The following is a 9,031-nucleotide window of genomic DNA, read 5'->3' on the forward strand; positions in this document are numbered from 1 at the left end:
AAAAAGAATCATGTGAGAGAGAGAGATGCAGTACCTTCCACCTTGAAGTCACAAGCATTACTGATACTGGCCGAACTCTCACGTCTGTATAAAAGTTGCCATTAGTGAATTTATAGCATATAGAAGTATTGGCACCTTGTTTCGAATCATTATTACCATAACAGTGGTGAGTAATTCTGCTTCACACTCAAGCTCAATCTGTCCACCTCCCCAAACCTGTTTTACTTCACACTGAAGCTCAATCCGTCCACTAAGGGTTAATAGCACAGTATGTCAATAATTAATTAACTTCCACAAATAATTGTAGGACTCTTCATGTAGGACAGTGCTCTTTATTTGGAAACAGTGAAATATGCTGTATGCAAGACTGAACTCCTCTCTGCAATTGAGAGAAAATGATACACAGTCACTTCAAGTGTCGGTTATGAACAGCCTCACTAATTAATTTTCTATAAGGCTGTAGCCTTAAGGAGAGATTTTAATTTATAAATAAATGCTTAAGGAATTTAAACACAAAGGCATAAATCAGTAAAATGGCAAGATGTCAGAAATTACAAGACAAGGAATTTCAGCAATAAAGTCAAAAGAATTACAGAAAAATATAGGCTGGCCAGAACCCTCCTATAAGACACATATCTGCTTGACTTATTTTAGGCCTTGTAGCATGAAGCAAGGATGACTTCCAGTTGTACGGGATTCTTCTACTGCAGTAGGTATGGAGTAATGTGCCTGGATACACAAGGGAGTGTCTGTGCCAAAGTGAGAAGGATGCCTCTCGGCTCTGGACAAGGTGTTTCCACTCGTTAGCTCTCTCTGGGAATGTCTGGGCTGTCTGTCATCTCCCAGCCAGCCTTGACCTTCTCCAGTCACTGTAAACTGGTTTTATGCCAGTTTTTTCCAGTTCATGCCAGCACTATCTGGAAAGAAGGGAACCAGCCAGAAAAATGGATTGAAGACACAGGAAGAAGTAACAAAGGCAAGAATTTTTATGGGAGTGCCTGGGAGGGTCGCAGACAATAGACACAAAAGCAATGGAATTTCTTGTCCAGCTGGGAGTGGCACAGCTACCTTCTCACTCCAGCTTTTAAGGGGCCTAGTGAAAGGGGCTCTATGAAATTGATTATAAGATTGATTATAAGATAGAGCGGCCCAAATGAACATTACAGCTCCCCCTTTTGGGTTGGAAGGTCTGTATGAGAGGGTCACTGCCATCTAAATTAATGACTTCCCTCCTAAAACCTTGCCTTTACAACTAGAGTTACATATGGGAATATGAATGCCATGGACACTCTACATTCATTTCTGGAGGAGAGGTAGGCTCGAGGGCATGCTTAAATGTAAAATTCCTAATGCTACACTCTAGGTGTCTGCTTTTATTTAAATGTACTGTCTGTGGGATAAATTTCTTATAATGACCTAGCAATACTGTTGACTTATGGTCGCAGGGTAACTAACTGAATTCCACACAGAACTAAGCTACTGCATCACCATCAAAATGATAACTAGCTAAAATGCAGGTGGTATTTATAATTCCAAGGAAGATATTAAGTTTATCAGAACATGGTATTACAGAGACAAAATATTTTAACAAGCAGGATGATAAAGAAATAATTTAAACTGAATACAGCAACCTGTAGATGGAGCTAGACCTGTCATCAGCTGTGTAGCTGGAAAACAGTCTGAGCTAATTACAAATAAATCTATTCAATGCAAATTGCAATGCCTTGGTTAGGCCACAGGCTAAGGAGGCAAGCCAGGCATCCTTCTCTGGGCAAAGTGCCAGGATCACTCTATCAAGGTAAGGCACTGTTATATACAGGACATGAGTGCCATGAGAACTCAGTGGCTCTGCTAAGGCTAAAAACACAAATGGAATGACTTAGTCTACAAAGTTACGAATAGTGTTTACATGGCACAGGCTAAGGTCTTAGTGCAGGGAGTGCACATCAGCTATTTTGTTGTCTGTGCCTTTGATGTGTTCTATCTTTCAGTTGTAATCCTGGAGATCTAAGCACAATCTCATAAGCCGTTTGTTCTAGTTTTAGAAATTAGTAAGATAGGTCAAGGGGTTGTGGTCTGTCAGGACCCCTACTAATTTGGACCCCTGACAGGAGTATTTTGCAAAATTCAGAGCTGACAAAATCAGCATTTAACATCTTGGATCCTACTAACAAGCATTCTCAAAAGTCAGAGCGAGGGTACTGGCGATCGGCATGGTATGCCTTGAAATGTTTTGAGGTTGACCATCAGGTTGGTCTGTTGGAGTGCCTTTAGCATTTGAGCCAATATTCAGATGTGCTCCTCCAAGCTGTTTGCATAGACTACGATGTCATCTAAGTATACCACACAATTTGCTATCATGGCCAATACCTTGTACATTAGCTACTTGAAGCAGCTAGGGGCATTCCTCAGCCCAAAGGGTATTACTTTGCACTGATAATGGCCAAGTGGGGCAGTGAAGGTGGTCAGAGGGTTGACTCCTCAGACAGCAGCACCTGCCAGTAACCCTTCTCTGAAGTCAAAGCAGAGCCGGTCCCTGCAACCTTCCTTTGGCACCAGGACTACTGGCGAGGAGCAAGGGCTTTGGCTGTTTTCAGTAAGGCCTAGCTCTAGTTGGAGCTGGACTTAGGCCTGGATCCTTTGGCCAACTGGGGTTCACCTTGTAGTAGCCCTGGGCAATTGGTCTGGTGAAATCCTCTACCTGGATGGAATGTTCCAAGACTATGGTACATCCTAGATGCTCTTGGACAACTTAAGGATGTTGGTTTAGTAGGTGGTGGAAGTCTCTCCACCTGTTGTTGTCTAATCCCTGGGTGATATAGTCGAGGTTAGCCAGTACCTCTGAGTTAGTTTTGGTGAGCTAAACCCTTTCAGTGGTTCCCACCATTATTCCAGGCAGTTGGTCGGGTTCATGAGGCTCCACCAGTTTTTTCCACTGTTGGTAAGGCTTCAGGAGATTAACATGGAGCCACTTTGCCCGTCGCCTCCCACAGTTCACCAGGCAATTAAGGCTCCCTTTCTTCCCTAGGATCTTATGGGGACCCTGAAGTGGGTTTCGAGGGGGTCATGTGGCTCTGATGCAAAGCATTAGCACTTGATCCCCTATTTTGAAGTTACTGGTCTTTGCCTCCTTATCCAGGCACATCTAGATCCTCTCTTGCATGACTTCCTCGGAGGTTTGAGCCATGGCCCAGGCTGCCTTGAGTTTCTCCTGGATAACTGGCAGCTCTTTCACCCAGGCACCCTTCTCAGTATCAGCCAAAGACTCCTAGAGTGTCTAGAGGCCCCCAGTGGAGTGTACATAAAGCAATTCGAAGGGGCTGTAACCTAGGGTCTCTGACAGGGCTTGGTGGATGGCAAACAAGGCCTGAGCTTCTATATGCCCTATTTTCTGACAATAAGCACATACAGGTCGGAATGAAGATGGTCTGTTTCTTGGTCGCACTGCCAAGGCAGTGGGGTCAGGTGGATCTATGAGTCTGTGTGAGTTACTGGAAGATTGGTGGTATGTCTCGTATGCATCGTCTGTGCAGCAGCTGTCACTGAAGTCTTGGCTGTTTCTCACTAATGTGTAGGGCCAAGAGGATGGTGCATAATGGTCCTAGGAAGTCCTCAAGCTGGAGTCTATTCAGCAAGTCTTTGAACTTCTTGCACTCCAAGGTGTCAATCCACCACCACAAGTATGAGTCTTTTTATAGGACCAGTCGGACCAGGTTTGGCCAACTTCCTTGGGAAAATTTTGCCATCTTTGTTTCAAACACTCAGGCATAATCTCATATGCCATTGCTACTGCCTTCCTGGCCACCTCAAGGTTACCCTTGTCACCATTTTCCAAGGAATTTAGGACATCCTGACCCTTTCCAGCCATGTGTTGTACAAGAATCATGGCCTTCTCAGTGTCAGATCAGACGGATCTTACTCAGAGAAGGGTGTTTCCACATGGTCCATCCATGCCTCTGGCTCTGTGTCATTCCAGCGGGGCATGAGGTGGCTGATATTTGAGATAATGGAAGGAGTGGAGGCCTGGGGTGGATGATCAGCTTGGTGTTGGGTCAGTGCCAAGGCCCTGGCTTGCTTGGTTTATTCAATTTCAGCTTCCTTCTCCTTCAAGGCCAGTTCATGCTGTCACTGCTCTTCTTTCTCTTGGCGCTCCTTTTCTTTCTCTTGTGCCAAGGCTAGTTGATACTGATGATTCTTTTCCTTCTCCTTTTCTTCATGATGTCGTAGTTTCTCGGCCTGATTCTCTTCATATTCTCTTTCTTCTTCTCTGGCTTCTTAGCTGCAGCTACATGCTCCTGAACCCATTGGGTCAGCTGTTTTCCCTTTAATGCCATACTTTTCCCTACCTCAGTGAAGGCTTTGTGCTTCTCAGCAGACATATTTGCTGATGCATAGAGAGGGGGCTAACTTCCCCAGAATGTTCAAAATTTTAGATGACCAAGCAAGCAGTTGTGTTGAAGAATGGAATGGCACTCTGAACTGGTCAGAGGTAATGCAAAATAAGGAAGTGGGCCGATCTAGGCTACACTTGTAAAATGGAAAGCACCTCTGAAGCTACTCTAAATGGTAGTGTATCTTGATAAGCTACACTAGAATGGAAGTGTCCCTTAGGAATGGTGACACTTGGAATGGAAATGCCCCGAGGATAAGGATGGCACTGGCACTGATGTGCAATGTGGTTCTGAAGAACTAGTGGATTGTTCAATGAACAATGGATAACACGCACATGGATGGTATCAGCCATGGTGCAGAGGTTATGGGTTCTGAAGAATGGAGATATGACACACTGAGATATACCTCCAGATATGCAAAGGCACAAAATGTGAGTATTAGTTCGCGAGGAATGGTTCACAACAGAAGAAGAGAAGGAGGGAGAAATTCCTTTCTTGGATGTCCTGGTTAAGAGGGAAGGGGAAAATTTAAAATTCAAGGTATATAGGAAGAAGACACATACCAATTCATACATACATGGGTTCTCCAGTCATAGGAAAGAAATAAAAATAGGAGTAATGACAGGGTTGGCCATCAGGGCTTATAGGATTTTCAGTCCCAAATTTTTAGACAAAGCTGGATTACCTGAGGGAGAGTTTATGGAGAGTAGGCTACCCTAAGTATTGGTGAGAGTGGGCACACATCAAAGCAAGGAAAAACTATTTTGGGGAGGGGAAAGGTTAGAAAAAGAACATTTGGTAGGGAAGAAAATAATTACAGTCCCGAACAACAACTCTATTGCACCCATCAACAGAAAGCTAGATAATTTCAAATTGATAGGCAGACACAAAAACACCATTAGGAATAAAATAGTTAGAAACAAAAAGTCGGTAGAGAGGGAAGGGATTAGAGGGGGGATATATATGGCAGCATATCTAGACTGTGAAGAAGGGTACTATGGTGAAACTGGCAAATCATGTAAAGAGCGAAGCAAACAACATCTGCTGAACATAAGGCATTATAATCAGACGTCAGCAGTTGCCAAACACTGTTGGGAAAATGATCATAAAATAGACTGGGAAAATATGAGTTTTCTGTAGAGGAACACCAACAAATCTGCCAGACTGGTTGTAGAGAACGCCTTCATAACTTGCACCAACAACACAATGGCAGGGAACACCAGAAACGGCTTTGAAGACAGCATATCTAGAAAAATCGTATACTCCACAGTAGCAAGGAAATGAAGGAAAAACGCAAGAGAACGCATGGAAAAGACACCTGGAAGAAGAAGGGAGCAGAGAAAGACCAAGATCACGAGGGGGTGGTGGTCACACAGGAGGAGCTAGGCGATTATAGGATTAAAAGTACCCAGCACACAGATATAAATACTGCTGGACTACGCGTCCGCTCATTTACGGATACTTGATAATGTGGACAGTTTGTCCAAGAAAGCTTGTAACTTTTTCTGAATAAATACTCCATTAGATACTGTCCAGTTTGAATGAGGTCCTTTTAGTAATTCTACTAATGCATATATAAAAAATTAATATATATATATATATATATATATATATATATATATATATATATATATATATATATATATATATATATATATATTTCTTTATATATACATACAGTATATATATATACATACAAACACACACACACACACACACACACACACACACACACATATATATATATATATATATATATATATATATATATATATATATATATATATATATATATATATATATATATATATATATATATATATATATATATATATATATATATATATATATATATATATATATATATATATATATATATATATATATATATATATATATATATATATATATATATATATATATATATATATATATATATATATATATATATATATATATATATATATATATATATATATATATATATATATATATATATATATATATATATATATATATATATATATATATATATATATATATATATATTATATATTATTATATTTTTTTTTGCTGCCCTCTGTGCTTAATTGTAGGGAAACAACACAGAGTAACAGGGAGCATTTAATGAGTGGTTCCCTGTAAACTAAATTTTGCCAATGAAATGAATCAGGGTTAGTACTTCACTAAGCCTCTTCAAAGCGCTTAACTTAGTCTGGTTTCCTAAGACACTTGTTCTTCAGCCGATCCCTCTTCTCCCCACACAGGATCTGTGTTCCCAGGCTGAAACATGAAAATGTCCGAAGCAGGGACTAGACAGGAAGCGCCCTCCTCAGCCAGGCTGACGCCCAGGACGCCTGAACTGCTTAAGGCTGTGAGAGCCAGCACGAAAGCGAAGTTTAGTAAAAGCTGACACCAATGTCAGCAAACAGAAGAAGACAGAGGACGGACCCAGAAACACGCTATCGGGATCTCTTTTTTTCTGGCCGTTTACCTTACCATCCAAGCGCTAACTGAAGTGCCGTGTGCAGAAGGTCCCATTTGCCTAAGAGCCATTTTATTCTGCAACCAAGGAGCTTCGCTTAAGGAATAAAGGTACTGTGCGGTGGAGAGTATTCGATCATTTATCTAATACTCTTATCTCATTTCATTTTCCTTTTCCCCTTGCATTGTGCTAGACCCTGAAATTTTGTACAGAATAATTTAACTGAACACCTCTTGATGTTACTCCTTAAGTCTTCAAAATTAAAAAAGTAAAATCATTAAAAAATTTAAAAAGTAAATTTATTACAAAAATTTTAGTAAATTTATGACAAATTAAAAGAATAAATTTATTACAAAAATTAAAGCAGTAAATTTATGACAAATTAAAAAAAGATAATTTATGGCAAAAAATGACTTAAAACTAAACTTGGTGAAAAAAATAACTCCTACATACCTGTTGCTAAAGAGAGCAACTTTATCAGGTGTGAAGCATTACCGTTAGAACAGGAACTCAGAGTCAAACTCGTACCAAAAACATCCTGGAAGTGCCAAAGCTTTAGAGCTGTGCGTAACTTACTCTAAATCTTGTAAATTTTGGGCGTTTACTCACGTCTGGTTGTGGGTAAACGTCAACAGAAATAGTTATAATGACTGTCAAAGAGTTGTACGAGACTAAACACGCAGCAAGATTAGAAAATCCCCAGAGCAAATATACAGTATTAGCAATAATGTACTAAGGAATTCAGAGCCGAGGAAGCACGGTTTTTCGGCAACACCATTTTATCAAAGCATCGGATGAAGGTGAAAGTTGGCAAGCGTATATTTTATAACCCTACCTATTTTTGCAAGTATCATTTAGTACCTAAGTTCGATAGTTTTGATATTTATAGAGTAAATTGAAGTCGCCGATGCCAGAACCGAGAAAATCACAGACAAGGATCCTAAAACCATTCGTGATGTAAACATATGACGTCAAGAGGCTCCACCCATCCACCAGGTAAGCAGTAATTCACTAACGCTTACACAGTCTAGGCTTCAACAAATTCAATAATTGCCAGCAGGATATGGAGTTATCCCAGTGGTTGCAAGACTGCATTTGTGCTACGGCTTGCAGTTTTGTATACAAGCTTGAAGATCCGTGTCAAGATTTACTATAGGTAATCATTTCTATAGCTGGTGATAGTTACTTGGCCACCACAGACAATCCGTCTACCCAGTTGGGTGGAGTTGCCTCCCACCTGGGTAACTACGTAGGCGATGGCGTATCTTAGAGATACCTGCTCAAGGACCCTATTTTCGTTTTCTTTACGGCAGTTCACCTGCTAACGCAATAAGGAGGTAGACAAAGCCCTGCCTACATGGGGACATTTTGAGGGAAGTGAGCAGACCTTCTCTTTATCTCAGCCTTGAGACAACCCCGTCATTCTGAGGAGGAGTACTGGAATTCTGACAATATCCATGAGAGCATGGAACCAGTCATCACTGACATCATCGCTACCGACGATGAGGACGGGGATGATGACCTCTTCCTCGAGAGTGCCGATGAAGACATTTTGTAAATAAATTATGTATAGTGTTAGACGTTTTATTTGTACATCTAAAACATATTTATTAAAACACAATGATTATAACAATATGTTCCTCAGTCAAACTGATTTCAATATATTGTCCTTTCCATGCATATCAATATAAAGCGCCTTACATTTGATTGATATTAAATAGATAAATGATAGCCTACCCTCAAAATCTTGACCCCTATCATTAGCTTTTATTTGCAGAGAGTATAAAGGGTTGTTTAGGGTGCTGTATGATATAAATAAAAAAAACAAAGAAAATAGCAACGGGTTACATTAACTGAACTAAAACAATGGCGTTGACCTTTACGCCTCTAACAATTGAGGGAAATGAGGTGTCATTGCTTTTCATTTGAGTTCTACTTCTAGTGACAGCTCCTGACTAGCTGCAAATAGAAGGCTATAGTGTCGAAACCTGAGGTAAAATAAAATGGATTGACTTTTTGTATTTCCACCCTGAATAGATGTAGATCTAACAAATGAGCTATAGACTGGTTCATTATGTGGATGAACTGCATACATTGAATTATTTTGTAAAGGAGAAACAATATGAATAACAAGAACATGAAAGAATTCCAAGCT

General features: G+C 40.2%; 1 long non-coding RNA gene across 1 annotated transcript in view; it reads left to right on the top strand.

Annotated features, from left to right (window-relative positions):
- The window catches only part of LOC136849528 (uncharacterized), a 14,540-nt gene extending 7,807 nt beyond the window's left edge, over positions 1–6,733 (top strand). Inside the window, exon 4 of the long non-coding RNA XR_010856305.1 lies at positions 6,659–6,733. This is a non-coding gene — a long non-coding RNA (uncharacterized lncRNA). The remainder of the gene's footprint in view (positions 1–6,658) is intronic.
- Positions 6,734–9,031: the final 2,298 nt, after the last annotated feature.

This window comes from Macrobrachium rosenbergii, chromosome 2 (genome assembly GCF_040412425.1).
Source record: "Macrobrachium rosenbergii isolate ZJJX-2024 chromosome 2, ASM4041242v1, whole genome shotgun sequence".
Classification (NCBI taxonomy): Eukaryota; Metazoa; Arthropoda; class Malacostraca; order Decapoda; family Palaemonidae; genus Macrobrachium; species Macrobrachium rosenbergii.